Genomic DNA, 16,704 nt, shown 5'->3' with positions numbered 1-16,704 from the left:
ATAATAGTGGTGAGAGTGGGCAACCTTGTCTTGTTCCTGATCTTAGTCGAAATGGTTTCAGTTTTTCACCATTGAGAACGATGTTGGCTGTGGGTTTGTCACATATGGCCTTTATTATGTTGAGGTAAGTTCCCTCTATGCCTACTTTCTGGAGAGTTTTTATCATAAATCGGTGTTGAATTTTGTCAAAAGCTTTTTCTGCATCTATTGAGATGATCATATGTTTTTTCTCCTTCAATTTGTAAATATGGTGTATCACATTGATTGATTTGCATATATTGAAGAATCCTTGCATTCCTGGGATAAACCCCACTTGATCCTGGTGTATGATCCTTTTAATGTGCTGTTGGATTCTGTTTGCTAGTATTTTGTTGAGGATTTTTGCATCTATGTTCATCAGTGATATTGGCCTGTAGTTTTCTTTTTTTTTTTTTGTGGCATCTTTGTCTGCTTTCAGTATCAGGGTGATGGTGGCCTTGTAGAATGTGTTTGGGGGTGTTCCTCTCTCTGCTATATTTTGGAAGAGTTTGAGAAGGATAGGTGTTAGCTCTTCTCTCAATGTTTGATAGAATTCACCTGTGAAGCCATGTGGTCCTGGGATTTTTTTTGTTGGAAGATTTTTAATCACGGTTTCAATTTCAGTGCTTGTGATTGGTCTGTTTATATTTTCTATTTCTTCTTGGTTCAGTCTCAGAAGGTTGTGCTTTTCTAAGAATTTGTCCATTTCTTCCAGGTTGTCCATTTTATTGGCATATAGTTGCTTGTAGTAATCTCCATGATCCTTTATGTTTCTGCAGTGTCAGTTGTTACTTCTCCTTTTTATTTTTAATTCCATTGATCTGAGTCTTCTCCCTTTTTTTCTTGATGAGTCTGGCTAATGGTTTATCAATTTTGTTTATCTTCTCAAAGAACCAGCTTTTAGTTTTATTGACCTTTGCTATTGTTCCCTTCATTTCTTTTTCACTTATTTCTGATCTGATCTTTATGATTTCTTTCCTTCTGCTAACTTTGGGGGCTTTTTGTTCTTCTTCCTCTAATTGCTTTAGGTGTAAGGTTAGGTTGTTTATTTGAGATGTTTCTTGTTTCTTGAGGTAGGATTGTATTGCTATAAACTCCCCTCTTAGAACTGCTTTTGCTGCATCCCATAGATTTTAGATTGTCATGTTTACATTTTCATTTGTTTTTAGGTATTTTTTGATTTCCTCTTTGATTTCTCCAATGATCTCTTGGTTATTTAGTAGTGTATTGCTTAGCCTCCATGTGTTTGTATTTTTTACAGATTTTTTCCTGTAACTGATATCTGGTCTCATAGTGTTGTTGTCAGAAAAGATACTTGATATGATTTCAATTTTCTTAATTTTACCAAGGCTTGATTTGTGACCTAGGATATGATCTATCCTGGAGAATGTTCCTTGAGGACTTGAGAAGAAAGTGTAATCTGCTGTTTTTGGATAGAATGTCTTATAATTATCAATGAAGTCCATCTTGTTTAATACATCATTTAAAGTTTGTGTTTCCTTATTTATTTTCATTTTGGATGATCTTTCCATTGGTGAAAGTGGGGTGTTAAAGTCCCCTACTAGGACTGTGTTACTGTCGATTTCCCCTTTTATGGCTGTTTGCATTTGCCTTATGTATTGAGGTGATCCTATGTTGGGTGTATAAATACTTAAAATTGCTATATCTTCTTCTTATATTGATCGCTTGATCATTATATAGTATCCTTCTTTGTCTCTTGTAATAGTCTTTATTTTAAAGTTTATTTTGTCTGATATGAGAATTGCTACTCCAGCTTTCTTTTGATTTCCATTTGCATGGAATATCTTTTTCCATGCCCTCACTTTCAGTCTGTATGTGTCCCTAGGTCTGAAGTGGGTCTCTTGTAGACAGCATATGTACAGGTCTTGTTTTTGTATCCATTCAGCCAGTCTATGTCTTTTGCTTGGAGCATTTAATCCATTTACATTTATGGTAGTTATCGATATGTATGTTCCTATTACCATTTTCTTAATTGTTTTGGGTTTGTTATTGTAGGTCTTTTCCTTCTCCTGTGTTTCCTGCCTAGAGAAGTTCCTTTAGCATTTGTCATAAAGCTGGTTTGGTGGTGCTGAATTCTCTTATCTTTTGCTTGTCTGTAAAGGTTTTAATTTCTCCATCGAATCTGAATGAGATCCTTGCTGGGTACAATAATCTTGGTTGTAGGTTTTTCCCTTTCATTACTTTAAATATGTCCTGCCACTCCCTTCTGTGTTGCAAAGTTTCTGCTGAAAGATCAGCTGTTAACCTTATGGGGATTCCCTGTATGTTAATTGTTGCTTTTCCCTTGCTGCTTTTAATATTTTTTCTTTGTATTTCATTCTTGATAGTTTGATTAATATGGGCCTTGGCATGTTTCTCCTTGGATTTATCCTGTATGGGACTCTCTATGCTTCCTGTACTTGACTGACTATTTCCTTACTCATATTAGGGAGGTTTTCAACTATAATCTCTTCAAATATTTTATCAGTCCCTTTTTTGTTTGTCTTCTTCTGGGATCCCCATAATTCGAATGTTGGTGCATTTTATGTTGTCCCAGATGTCTCTGAGATTGTCCTCAATTCTTTTCATTCTTTTTTCTTTATTCTGCTCTGTTGTAGTTATTTCCAATATTTTGTCTTCCAGGTTACTTATCCGTTCTTCTGCCTCAGTTATTCTGCTATTGATTCCTTCTAGAGAATTTTAAATTTCATTTATTGTGTTATTCATCATTGTTTGTTTGCTCTTTAGTTCTTCTAGGTCCTTTTTAAACGTTTCTTGTATTTTCTCCATTCTATTTCCAAGATTTTGGATATCTTTACTATCATTACTCTGAATTCTTTTTCAGGTAGACTGCCTATTTCCTCTTCATTTGTTTGGTCTGGTGGGTTTTTAGTTTGCTCCTTCATCTGCTGTGTATTTCTCTGTCTTCTCATTTTGCTTAACTTACTGTGTTTGGCGCCTCTGTTTAGCGGGTTGCATGTTCGTAGTTCCCGTTGTTTTTGGTGTCTGTTCCCAGTGGGTAAAGTTGGTTCAGTGGGTTGTGTAGGCTTCCTGGTGGAGGAGACTAGTGCCTGTGTTCTGGTGGATGAGGCTGGATCTTGTGTTTCTGGTGGGCAGGTCTGCATCCAGTGATATGTTTTGGGATGTCTGTGACCTTATTATGATTTTAGTCAGCTTCTCTGCTAATGGGTGGGTTTGTGTTCCTGTCTTGCTAGTTATTTGGCATAGGGTGTCCAGCACTGTAGATTGCTGGTTGTTGAGTGGAGTTGGGTCTTAGCGTTGAGATGGAGATCTCTGGGAGAGCTTTTGCCATTTGGTATTACATGGGGCTCGGAGGTCTCTGCTGGACGAGGGGCCTGAACTTGGCTCTCCCACCTCAGAGGCTCAGGCCTGACACCTGGCTGGAGCACCAAGACCCTGTCATCCACATGACTCAGAAAAAAAGGGAGAAAAAGAAAGAAAGAAAAAATAAATAAAATAATTAAAGTAGAAAAAATTATTTTAAAAAATTAATAAGTAAAAAAAAAAAAAGAGAAAGAAGAGAACAAGCAAACCAAAAACAAATCCACCAATGATAAAAGCACTAAAAATTATACTAACAAACAAACAAACAAAACCAAAATGGACAATCAGAACCCTAGGACAAATGGCAAAAGCAAAGCTATACAGACATAATCACACAAAGAAGCATACACATACACACTCACAAAAAGAGAAAAAGGAAAAAATATATATATATGAAATTAAAAAAGAAAGAGAGCAACCAAATCGGTAAACAAATCTACCAATGATAATAAGCTCTAAATAGTAAACTAAGATAAGCATAAAACCAGAAACAAATTAGATGTAGAAAGCAAACCCCAAGTCTACAGTTGCTCCCAAAGTCCACTGCCTCAATTTTGGGATGATTCATTGTCTAATCAGGTATTCCTCAGATGCAGGGTACATCAAGTAGATTGTGGAGATTTAATCTGCTGCTCCTGAGGCTTCTGGGAGAGATTTCCTTTTCTCTTCTTTGTTTGCACAGCTCCTGGGGTTCAGCTTTGGATTTGGCCCTGCCTCTGCGTGTAGGTCGCCTGAGGGCATCTGTTCCCCACGCAGACAGGATGGGGTTAAAGGAGCGGCTGATTTGGGGGCTTTGGCTCACTCAGGCCGGGGGGAGGGAGGGGTATGGAATGCGGGATGAGCCTGTGGCGGCAGAGGCCGGCGTGACGTTGCACCAGCCTGAGGCACGCCATGTGTTCTCCTGGGGAAGTTGTCCCTGGATCCTGGGACCCTGGCAGTGGTGGGCTGCACAGGCTCCCAGGAGGGGAGGTGTGGATAGTGATCTGTGCTCGCACACAGGCTTCTTGGTGGCTGTAGCAACAGCCTTAGCGTTTCATGCCTGTCTCAGGGGTCCATGCTGATAGCTGCGGCTTGTGCCCATCTCTGGAACTCGTTTAGGTGGTGTTCTGAATCCCCTCTCCTCACGCACCCCAAAGCAATGGTTTCTTGCCTCTGAGGCAGGTCGAGACTTTTTCCCGGACTCCATCCCGGCTAGCTGTGGCACACTAGCCCCCTTCAGGCTGTGCTCACGCAACCAACCCCAGTCCTCTCCCTGGGATCCGACCGAAGCCCGAGCCTCAGCTCCCAGCCCCGCCCACTCCGGCGGGTGAGCAGACAAGCCTCTCGGGCAGGTGAGTGCTGGTCGGCACCAATCCTCTGTGCGGGAATCTCTCCGCTTTGCCCTCTGCACCCCTGTTGCTGTGCTCTCCTCCGTGGCTCTGAAGCTTCCCCTCCATGCACCCCTCTGTCTCCACCAGTGAAGGGGCTTCCTAGTGTGTAGAAACCTTTCCTCCTTCACAGCTGCCTCCCACTGGTGCGGGTCCCGTCCCTATTCTTTTGTCTCTGTTTTTCCTTTTTTCTTTTGCCCTACCCAGGTAAGTGTGGACTTTCTTGCCTTTTGGGAAGTCTGAGGTCTTCTGCCAGCGTTCAGTAGGTGTTCTGTAGGAGTTGTTCCACATGTAGATGTATTTCTGATGTATTTGTGGGGAGGCAGGTGATCTCCACGTCTTACTTCTCTGCCATCTTGAAGGCGCCCCCTGTCTTGTGCTTTTGGCTTTGCTTGGTTTCCTCTGGGCTCTGATTGCCTCTCCAATATTTCCCTCGGAAGCCCTCCTGCCCCCTCTAGTCCTGCTTTCCGGTGGCAATCTAGTCCCGTGCCTGTTTTCTGACACACTGTCCTGGAGATGGGACAGTAAACAGCAAACTTTGCTTTTCAACTGTCCTGGGTCAATTATTAATTATTGTGACAACTCTTTTTATTTTTTTATTGTGACAAATTTTAACGAACAAGTATAATTGTGCTTGCTAACAATACACGTGACATATAAAATGTGGGTGGTTCTCACACTCAGTGCGGTAACTATGATAAAACAAAACAAAACAAGGGGCTTCCCTGGTGGCGCAGTGGTTGAGAGTCCGCCTGCCGATGCAGGGGACACAGGTTCGTGCCCTGGTCCGGGAGGATCCCACATGCCGCGGAGCGGGTGGGCCCGTGAGCCGTGGCCGCTGGGCCTGCGCATCCGGAGCCTGTGCTCTGCAACGGGAGGGGCCACAACGGTGAGAGGCCCGTGTAACGCAAAAAAACAAAACAAAACAAAACAAAACAAAAACAGAAAATAACAAGTGTTGAGAAAGGTATAGAGAAATTGGAACCCTTCCTTGTGTACTGCTTGTGGGACTGTGAAATGGTGCAGCCTCTGAGGAAAACAGCTTAGCTGTTTTCCTGAAAAAGTTAAACACAGAATTACCTTATGACCCAGTAATTCTACTCCTAGAATTATTGTTATTGTATACTCCAAAGAATTAAAAGCAGGGACTTGAGCAGATACTTGTACACCAATATTCATAGTAACATTATTCACAATGGCCAAAAGGTGGAAACAACTAAAATGTCCCTCGACTGATGAACAGATAAACAAAATGTGGTATATACATACAATGTAATATTATTCAGTCATAAAAAGGAATGAAATTCTGACACGTGCTACAGCATAGATAAACCTTGAAAACATTTGCTAAAGTGAAACAAGCTAGACACAAAAGGACAAATATTGTATGATTCTACTTACTTGAGGTACCTAAAGTAGTTAAATTCATGGAGACAGAAAGTAAAAAAGAGGCTGCCAGGGGCTGGGGGTAAGGAGATATGAAGAGTTAGTGTTTAATGGGTAGAGAGTTTCAGTTTGGGATGATGAAAAGTTCTGGAAATGGATAGTGGTTTTGATTACACAACACTGCTAATGTACTTATCTGATGCCACTGAATTGTATACTTAAAAATGTTTACAATGGGGCTTCCCTGGTGGCACAGTGGTTGAGAGTCCGCCTGCCGATGCAGGGGACGCGGGTTCATGCCCCCGTCCAGGAAGATCCCACATGCCGCGGAGCGGCTGGGCCCGTGAGCCATGGCCGCTGAGCCTGCGCGTCCAGAGCCTGTGCTCCGCAACGGGAGAGGCCACAGTGGTGCGAGGCCTGCGTACCGAAAAAAAAAAAAAAAAAAATGTTTACAATGGTAAATTTTATGTTATGTAAAAGACTAGACTAGTACTTTTTTCCAATGAGCCATCTTTGGGTTTTCTGACCCAGCTCTGGATCTACTCTGACTTGAAGGACAGAGAGGAGATTGAATCTGTCTTCTCCAACCTCTGCCTGGAGTCAAATTACCATCATTAAGTGGAGTACTTCCTAGAAAGCACTAATTAATAAGAATCAGAACTTTGGAAAAAGCCCAGAGCTGTGTACGATAACTGGCCTTGATATGGGACCTCTCTAGAGTTATATTGGAGAATATTAAATTGAAAAAAACCCAAAACACAAAACCTCTTTCATTACCAAAATAACACCTACTTATTATAGAAAATTTAAAAAATAATGGTAACCAGGAAAAAAAAATCACCTATAATCCCATCTTCCAAAGAGAGATAACTGTAACATGGAGTATAAAATATCTTTTCAATTACTTGTATTTCATCTATATTATACATATAAAACTGTTTTACAATCTCCTTTTTTTAAAAAATTTGACAATTAAAAATATCTTTTGATGGGAAACATTTAGATAAAATATTTAATGGTTATTTAACTAAATTGGTTCTATTAAGTTTTTTGTTTAACTTTAAAATAAACTTTTATTTTGGAATAATTTTAGATTTACAGAAAAGTTGCAAAGTACAGAGAGTTCCTGTATACCCTTCATCCAGCTTCCATCTTCCATAACCTTGACACATTTTTAAACATAAATTTATTTATTTGTTTATTTTTGGCTGCGTTGGGTCTTCGTTACCATGTGCGGGCTTTCTCTAGTTGCGGTGAGCATGGACTACTCTTCCTTGCCATGTCAGGGCTCCTCATTGCGGTATCTTCTCTTGTTGCAGAGCACGGGCTCTAGATGCATGGGCTTCAGTAGTCGTGGCACGCGGGCTCAGTAGTTGTGGCTGGAGGACTCTAGAGGGCAGGTTCAGTAGTTGCGGCGCACGGGCTTAGTTGCTCGGAAGCATGAGGGATCTTCCCAGATCAGGGCTCAAACATGTGTCCCCCGCATTGGCAGGCGGATTCTTAACCACTGCGCCACGGGAGGTCCCGACACGTTTTAAGAAATATTTATTTACTTATTTATATATTTATTTGGCTGTGCCGGGTCTTAGTTGCTGCATGCAGGATCTTTGTTGCCGCGTGCGGGATCTTTAGTGGCAGCATGTGGGATCTTTTAGTTTCGGCATGCAGGATCTAGTTCCCAGACCAGGCACTGAACCCAGGCCCCCTGCACTGGGAGCATGGAGTCTTAATCCCTGGACCACCAGGGAAGTCCCACCTTGACATATTTGTCGGAAATAATGAATTCATCACCATTCATTCACATGGTGAATCCATGCCACCTTTTCTCAGGTCTGAGCATGAATCAAACGCATCTCTAAAACTTTTTAAAAATTTAGATATCTGAGCCCACTTGCCTCATCTATTGAACCTAAATTTAAGAAAGCAGTGCCAAACATTTTTTGTTTGTTTGAGTCCATGAGTGACTGGAGCATTAGGAGAGAATCTAGAAGACATGGTTAAAAGAATTCAATAATTCACTAAATTGAATTGACTCTATCAGTTTTTTGATAAATTTGAGCACATCCCTTTTAGTAAATTCATCAATAGAGATATAAATAGAGGCAATTTTTCATGAAATCTATTAGATGATCATTATAAAATAACCTGTCACATCTGCATCTCTACTTCTACCTGCTTGAATAAGTCCTGCTGCCTGTCAGTGATCAAATGACTGCAATATTGTCTAGAACTTCTTTACATGAAATTATCCTCCCAGTTCCTCTTCTGTGAAGTGGCAGGGAGCCCTCAGAATACATTGCACTTGTCATTTTATAGCTTAGTGTTGCTTTTAGCATGGCTAAAGCACTGTTACCCTTTCAGTATCCAGGGCCCCTCCCTTTTTTTTTCAGCCACTTTTGAGAGCTCAGTCCGAAGTGTAAGAGATGCGCACATCTGTGTGAAAAGCTGAGTTCGCTTTGATTCTCTGCTACATGATCTACTGGGGCATGTCTGCACGCAGTAGTGGTCAGAATTTGTATCCTCATGACCTCACTTTTGCTTACAAAGCTCACTTTGTCACGTGGGCCACTTAACCATTTTGGTGGAGCAGTAAACAAATAGGAAAGGCTCCCAGGAATTATATTATATGAGGAAAACAGGACTGAGCCGCTTTATGCAAGTTACTTCCCTAATTTATGTACATGTTTGGGTTGGAACAAGTCAAAGGCAAAGATTACGGCTAAAGAAAAATACTGCAGAAGCTCTGGAGATAAAAGAGCTTCAAAGGTTTTCTCTCCCCCTGGTGGCCATATGGAGTCAGTACAGCAACTTGCAGAATTAAACTCTGCCTTCCCTCCCTGGCCTTTGTTAAAGTTCCTTAAAATAGACATTCCTACCAAAGAGTTCTTCATGACAAGAGACAATAGAGATTTTTAACGCTTCTGTTTTTGAGTTCAAGAATTCTGTCCTAAAATGGGAATAATGTCAGCTACAAGGATATATTGTACAACACAGGGAATATAGCCAATATTTTATAATAACTATAAACAGAGTATAACTTTTTTTTGTGTGTGTGTGTGTGTGTGATACGCGGGCCTCTTACTGTTGTGGCCTCTCCCGTTGCGGAGCACAGGCTCCAGACGCGCAGGCTCAGCGGCCATGGCTCACGGGCGCAGCTGCTCCGCGGCATGTGGGATCTTCCCGGACCGGGGCACGAACCCGTGTCCCCTGCATCGGCAGGCGGACTCTCAACCACTGCACCACCAGGGAAGTCCTAGAGTATAACTTTTAAAAATTGTGAATCACTATATTGCACACCTGTAACTTATGTAATACTGTACATCAACTATACTTCAATTTAAAAAAGTTTAAAAAGTGGGAATAATATCAATACCTTAATTTGAAAACAGAAAGGACAATAATAAAAGACAAATTAAAGGTTCCAATGAATAAAACGTAGTTAACAGTAGGGGCATTTAGGAACAATGACAGTATTAATCAAACATGAAATATGAAGCAAGACAGAAACAGCAGTTCTGGAAGAAAAAAAGCTACTACGACATTTTCAAATATTCAACAGATAGGTAAAACTGTACCTTTTTTATTCGGTTAAAGGGTATCTGTTTAACAGCGTCAATGTGTGTAACAGATTCGTGGGCAGAGAACATACTAGTTGCTCTTTTAAAATAAAAGCAATACCTACTTGTCTACAATGTTATATCCCTCTGAACTAATGCACAAGTCCAATTTCTCCCTCCTACACAGAAAAACAGACTGTTGAAAGACTCTGGCCAAACTCAAGTGCTGCAGCATGGCAATCTGAACAGGTGAAGAATGAGAGCAAAGGTTATTTTCTAACAGCTTTCTTTGCTAGATGGCTCTAGTCAAAGGGTGTGGCTTGGGCTGTGGCCAGGTGGGGACGGAAGTTGGCCATAGGTGAATACAGTCTCACCATGGTAAGTCCTCTATGGGGAAATAAGTCAGCTTTATTCAGAGAATCTGTACCTCAAGGAAGCAGTCTGGGGCTGCCACAGCATTCTCTCTCAGCACTGTCAGTGTTGGTTCCATGAAAGCATTTAGTCCGGCCTCAGAGCTTTCCCACACAGAGGTCCCTCACTGGTAACACCTTTCTCCACTCTTCACAGCACTGGTTCCCAATCCTTCAAGCCTCAGCTTGTTACCCTCTTACACATGGCTTCCCTGACCATCACACCTGCTCTCTATCAGGACCCTGTGTTTTCCCTTGCTAGCACTCTTCTTACTTTTTTATTGTATTCCTTGCTGTGCTTCCTGGCTTAGTGCCTCTCTTCCCCCATAGACTTTGGCCTCCACTAGGGCAGGGTCTGCATCCATTTCCATCAACATTTGTCTAGGCCAACACATAACTCATAGTAAAAACTTTACACATATATGTTGAATGATTGGACAAATTTAACGTTGGCTAAAGATAGGAATATAGGTTTTTATCTCCCGTGCTGACTCAGACCTATTGCTATAAAGTGATTGTGTTAGGAATCTGAGACCAAGTCTGTACTCAGTAAGAATTGAAAGATTGATCATTAATGGCAGGCTGAATAATGGCTCCTCAAAAATGTCTACAGCTGAACCCCCAGAACCTGTGAATATGTTACCTGACATGGCAAAATGAGGTTTGCAGATGTGATTAAGTTAAGGATTCAGAGATGGAAAGATTATTCTGGATTATCTAGGTGGGCTCCATGTCATCACAGGGAGGAGAAAGAGATATGCCAATAGAAGCAGAGGTCAGAAAAAGAGAGAGTAGAAGGTGCTATGCTGCTGGCTTTGAAGATGGATGGAGGTAATTCCCACAGCCAAGGAAAGGAACAGGCAATCAAACAGATTTTCCCTTAGAGTTTCCAGAAGGAATGCAGCCCTGATGACCAATGTCAGACACGTTACTTCTGCAGCTATAAGGTAATAAATTTGTGATGCTTTAAAGCACTGAGTTTGTGGCAGTTTTTATACCAGATACAGGAAATTAATACACTCAGCATTGTCACAATATTTTCACAATATTCCTGAATAATTTACAATAAGCTTTCATGAGCAGGTACAAGCTGACTCCAACATACCACCGCAGCTAAGAATGACCAGTAACTTGGGACTTCCCTGGTGGTCCAGTGGTTAAGAATCCACCTGCCAATACAGGGGACAATGGCAGGGCCCCCTTTAGGTTTCCATATTGGGCAGTGCAGCCCTGCCTCTTGTTGGTCTTCAGATTGCTTCCAAATAGGAAGGATATTTAGAAGCTGGACAACCAAAACAAACAAATGTCCACTACAGAATTTGTCCATTTCTCCTTTGATTTAGTGGTCATATTATATTATATTTATTAAATATATTTGTATTTATTATATGTGTGTCTATTTCTCCACTAAACCATCAATTCCTTGTGGACAGTGACCTTATCTTTTCACCTCTATATTCATAGCTCCTAGCACATTGGTTGGCACCAGATCTATATAAAAGAATATTTATTCAATTTCATACCTGTGGAAAATGTCCATATTTTGTTCTTTGTATGTCCCTCATATTTTCCCTAGTTATTAGTTAAAATTAATTAAATAGTATCAGACCTAAACCTCTGCCATTTGCCCTTTAACATTTTGTAGGTGTCTATCCCTTGAATAAAACTTTAATATTACTAAAAAAAAGAATATTTATTCAACAGATCACTTAACGGATATAAACTATACTCTTATTTGACAGTATGTTATATTACCTGCTCAGTGGAGTTTTAGATGTAGCTTTTCTTCTAAGCTAAAATATATTTATGTATTTTAAATATGCATATACTTTCAGTTTTTAAATACTTTGACTCACAAGAAGTTGCAAAAACAGTACTACTGAGAGTTCCTAATGCATTCACCCAACTTCTCCCAATGATAACCGATGTAAGTTTTTACATCCGTGGTTGAATATTTCTTGACCCTGCTGTCTCTTTAGTCACTTCTCATGTTGCCAACTGAGGTGAATGCAGGGAACTCACGCTAGTAATCCATGTTTCCTCCACCATTTATTCCCATCTTCTAATTTCCTCCTTTTTCTTTCTGTCCGCCTCTTTCTGTTTGCTTTCTACGGTTATTCTCTTTAATGCCTCCCCTTTCATTCTTCTTGTACTCACTTTAAACTATTTTTAAAATGTCTTAATTCCAAAGATACTTGGAGGCATAATAAAATATGCATTAGTGTGCGTGCACGTGCACACACACACACATAAACTGGTCATAAATTGGGGGTGAAAGGAAAGTTGGCACTCAAGCACAGGAGTTTGTCTCATGTGTCCCTCTTCTCCCTGGAGTCCATCTACCAAGTCCACAGCCATCTCCAGTCTGGGCACTCTAAGGCCCCAAAAGTTCTTCCTCTGCTTGCCATGGATTAAATATCCTCCTTGATTACAGCCATATCTTTGGCAACTCCTGTCAGAGCAAGGTGGAGTTCACTACATGGAGCAGTGTATCAGTCTGCTTGGGAGTCATAACAAAATACCATAGTTGAGGGGCTTCCCTGGTGGTGCAGTGGTTAAGAATCCACCTGCCAATGCAGGGGACACAGGTTCGAGCCCTGGTCTGGGAAGATCCCACATGCCACGGAGCAACTAAGCCCGTGAGCCACAACTACTGAGCCTGCGCTCTAGAGCCCGCGAGCCACAACTACTGAAGCCCGTGTGCCACAACTACTGAAGCCTGCGTGCCTAGAGCCTGTGCTCCACAACAAGAGAAGCCACTACAATGAGAAGCCTGCACCCCACAACAAAGAGTAGCCCCCGGTCACTGCAACTAGAGAAAGCCCGTGTGCAGCAGAGAAGACCCAATGCAGCCAAAAATTAAATAAATGAATAAATAAATAAATTTTAAAAATACCATAATTGAGTGCCTTAAACAACAGAAATTCATTTCTCATAGAGAACTTACTCTTGAAATGAGTGCATATAGCTGATTCCATGTGTGACAGGAGACAACTATTTAACTGGAAATTCTCCCAATTCACTCCTGTCTGGGAAGCCCAAGATTAAGGTGCCCGCCGATTTGGTCTTGGTGAGACCTCTCTTCCTGGCTTGCAGATGGCTGTCTTGATATGTCCTCACATGGTCCTTCCTCGGTTTGTGCATGCAGAGGCGGTGGGTGGGGGCAGAGAGAGAGAGAGAGAGAGAATGTATCTTCCTCTTTTTTTTTCTTTTTTTTCTGGCCATGCCACATGGCTTGCAGGATCTCAGTTTCCCAACCTGGGATTGAACCCCGGCTCAGGCAGTGAAATCGCCAAGTCTTAACCACTGGACCGTCAGGGAATTCCCTGTGTCTTCCTCTTCTAATAAGGCCACCAATCCTATTAAATTAGGACGCCCACCCTTATGACCTCATTTAATCTTAATTGGCTCCTAAAAGCCCTAGCTCCAAATACAATTACATGGGGAATTAGGGCTTCAACATACAAATTTGTCAGAGGGACACATAGTTCAGCCCATAGCAGGCAGAGTATGAGCTGGATAGTTGTGTGCTGTGCACTCCAGAGATTTTGTAGATCACATTCTCTAGCTGTATTTACTCTTTATTTCCCAACTATTGTTCTTAAATCTTTGGTAAAGACTTTGTAGTGAATAGCAAACAAGATAAGGATGTCCAATCTCACTGCTATTATTCAACATAGTTTTGGAACTCCTAGTCTCGGCAATCAGAGAAGAAAAAGAAGTAAAAGGAATACAAATTGGAAAAGAAGAAGTAAAACTGTCACTGTTTGTAGATGACATGATACTATACGTAAAAAATCTTAAAGATGCCACCAGAAAACTAGTAGAGCTAATCAATGAATTTGGTAAAGTTGCAGGATACAAAATTAATGCACAGAAATCTCTTGCATTCCTATACACTAATGATGAAAAATATGAAAGAGAAATTAAGGAAACACTCCCATTTACCATTGCGACAAAAAGAATAAAATACCTAGGACTAAACCTACCTAGGGAGACAAAAGACCTGTATGCAGAAAACGGTAAGACACTGATGAAAGAAATTAAAGATGATACCAACAGATGGAGAGATATACCATGTTCTTGGATTGGAAGAATCAATATTGTGAAAATGACTATGCTACCCAAAGCAATCTACAGATTCAATGCAATCCCTATCAAATTATCAATGGCATTCTTTACAGAACTAGAACAAAAAATCTTAAAATTTGTATGGAGACACAAAAGACCCCAAATAGCCAAAGCAGTCTTGAGGGAAGAAAACGCAGCTGCAACATCATTAACCATTAGAGAAATGCAAATCAAAACTACAGTGAGATAACATCTCACACCAGTCAGGATGGCCATCATCAAAAAATCTAGAAACAATAAATGCTGGAGAGGGTGTGGAGAAAAGGGAACACTCTTGCACTGTTGGTGGGAATGTAAACTGATACAGCCACTATGGAGAACAGTATGGAGGTTCCTTAAAAAACTACAAATAGAACTACCATATGACCCAGCAATCCCACTACTGGGCATATACCCTGAGAAAACCACAATTCAAAAAGACACATGCACCCCAGTGTTCATTGCAGCACTATTTACAATAGCCAGGTCATGGAAGCAACCTAAATGCCCATCAACAGATGAATGCATAAAGAAGATGTGGTACATATATACAGTGGAATATTACTCAGCCATAAAAAGGACCAAAATTGGGTCATTTGTTGAGATGTGGATGGATCTAGAGACTGTCATACAGAGTGAAGAAAGTCAGAAAGAGAAAAACGAATATCGTATATTAACGCATATATGTGGAACGTAGAAAAATGGTAGAGATGAACCTGTTTGCAGGGCAGAAATTGAGACACAGATGTAGAGAACAAATGTATGGACACCAAGCAGGGAAAGCCGCGGGGTGGTGGTGGTGGTGGTGTGATGAATTGGGCAATTGGGATTGACATGTATACACTAAAGTGTATAAAACTGATGACTAATAAGAACCTGCTGTATAAAAAAAAAATAGAAAAAACCTGTTTATTAGGTTTATAGACATGTGCAATTTAATAAAAAACAAACACTACTGTTACCTTGGGGGGAAAAAAAACTGGTAGGTACTTTATTACTATTATTACATTATTATTTAATTAATTAATTTTTTTTTTTAAACTGACAGACACACACCTATAAAGTTCAGTAGAAGAAATTTTTCATTGTCTCTATTTCTCTTCTGGTCATTGCTATCATTCATTTAATTTCTTTCTTTATTTTTTTCCTTTTTTACTTAGAGTAAATGCAGCAGTAAATCAGCAGTTGAATTCCATTACAATTGTTATGTTGGAAGAGGAAGAAGGGGGGAAAAAGTCAAACACTTTCTTAGTAGAAAAACACACACATACACACACACACACACGCCCTCCCCCCCCCCACCCCCAAAAAAAACTGAGCAGAAGGAAAAAGTGAAGAGCTGGGAAGTAAACACTAAGATTCCTCAAGCCCAACAGAGCTCACAGGAAAGCAGAAGAGCTGGTAGGGAGCAGAAGAAAGGCAGCAGATAGGTCCAGAAGCTAAGGCCAATCCTGTTCCTAAGGGGGTTTGGGGAGGGGAGATGAAGCCTGGTGAAATGGTTTCCCAGTCCCAAGGCAATGAAACATCTTCTCTCCTGCTCCACGGAGAAAGCAGCACAGAGAAAAACTTCATTTTTAAGAAGTTTGAGGACTTCCCTGGTGGCGCAGTGGTTAAGAATCTGCCTGCCAATGCAAGGGACACCGGTTCGAGCCCTGGTCTGGGAAGACCCCACATGCCACGGGGCAACTAAGCCCGTACGCCACAACTACTGAGCCTGAGCTCTAGAGCCCGCAAGCCACAACTATTGAGCTCACGTGCCACAACTACTGAAGCCTGCGCGCCTAGAACCCGTGCTCCGCAACAAGAGAAGCCACGACAATGAGAAGCCCGCTCTCTGCAACGAAGAGTAGCTCCCGCTCGCCGCAACTAGAGAAAGCCTGTGCACAGCAACGAAGACCCAACAGAGCCAAAAATAAATAAATAAATAAATATATTAAAAAAAGAAAAAAGAAATTTGAGAGCTATCCTAATTCTTCCACTTGTAAGGATGCACTGTGGGTGCCAGGAAAGGAAGGGGGAGATGTATGCGTGTTTCAGGGCCACGGGCACCAAGGCTGCCCCTGGGAAGGAAAGGAATTGAAGGCCTAAGTGGGGGAACCTAAGCTGGGTCCCTCAGAAGTTCAGTTTTATGGCTTTCTCAGCTGCTCTGGGACAGACGGCAGTCTGTAGGCCAAGAAGGCAGAAAAGTTCCATCCTAAGTCACCGTGGTCTCTTCTATCTACTTCCCACAATTTTCTCAAAACTCTGGGCTAGAACAAAAGGACTTCAGAGTTCTCTTTTGCCTTGATGGCTTCCCAAAGACATCCTAAAATACCTGATGAGGGATGTGAAGAGAGGCTAGAGATTTAGAAAGTCCTCTGCTGCTGTGAGACAGCTGTGGGGGACCTTCAGTGCCAGTTGTTCCCTGTCCACAGGAGCACGTGTTATGATATAAGGGGCCACAGGTAGGCTTCTGTGGTGCTACCCCCAGTGGTAGAGGGATTAAACCACTGGTTGCATGGTGGGTGGGTA

General features: G+C 41.4%; 1 long non-coding RNA gene across 1 annotated transcript; it reads left to right on the top strand.

Moving 5' to 3' along the window:
• The first annotated feature begins 9,418 nt into the window (after positions 1–9,418).
• On the top strand, positions 9,419–15,492 carry LOC113633324 (uncharacterized). The gene is made up of 2 exons (XR_003438146.1): positions 9,419–9,922; positions 15,354–15,492. It is a non-coding gene; the product is annotated as an uncharacterized LOC113633324 (long non-coding RNA).
• The last annotated feature ends 1,212 nt before the right edge of the window (positions 15,493–16,704 follow it).

Source organism: Aethalodelphis obliquidens, unplaced genomic scaffold, assembly GCF_003676395.1.
Source record: "Aethalodelphis obliquidens isolate GAN/ISIS:26980383/991018 unplaced genomic scaffold, ASM367639v1 scaffold39, whole genome shotgun sequence".
Lineage (NCBI taxonomy): Eukaryota > Metazoa > Chordata > Mammalia > Artiodactyla > Delphinidae > Aethalodelphis > Aethalodelphis obliquidens.
This window is presented reverse-complemented; position numbering and strand designations above follow the sequence as displayed.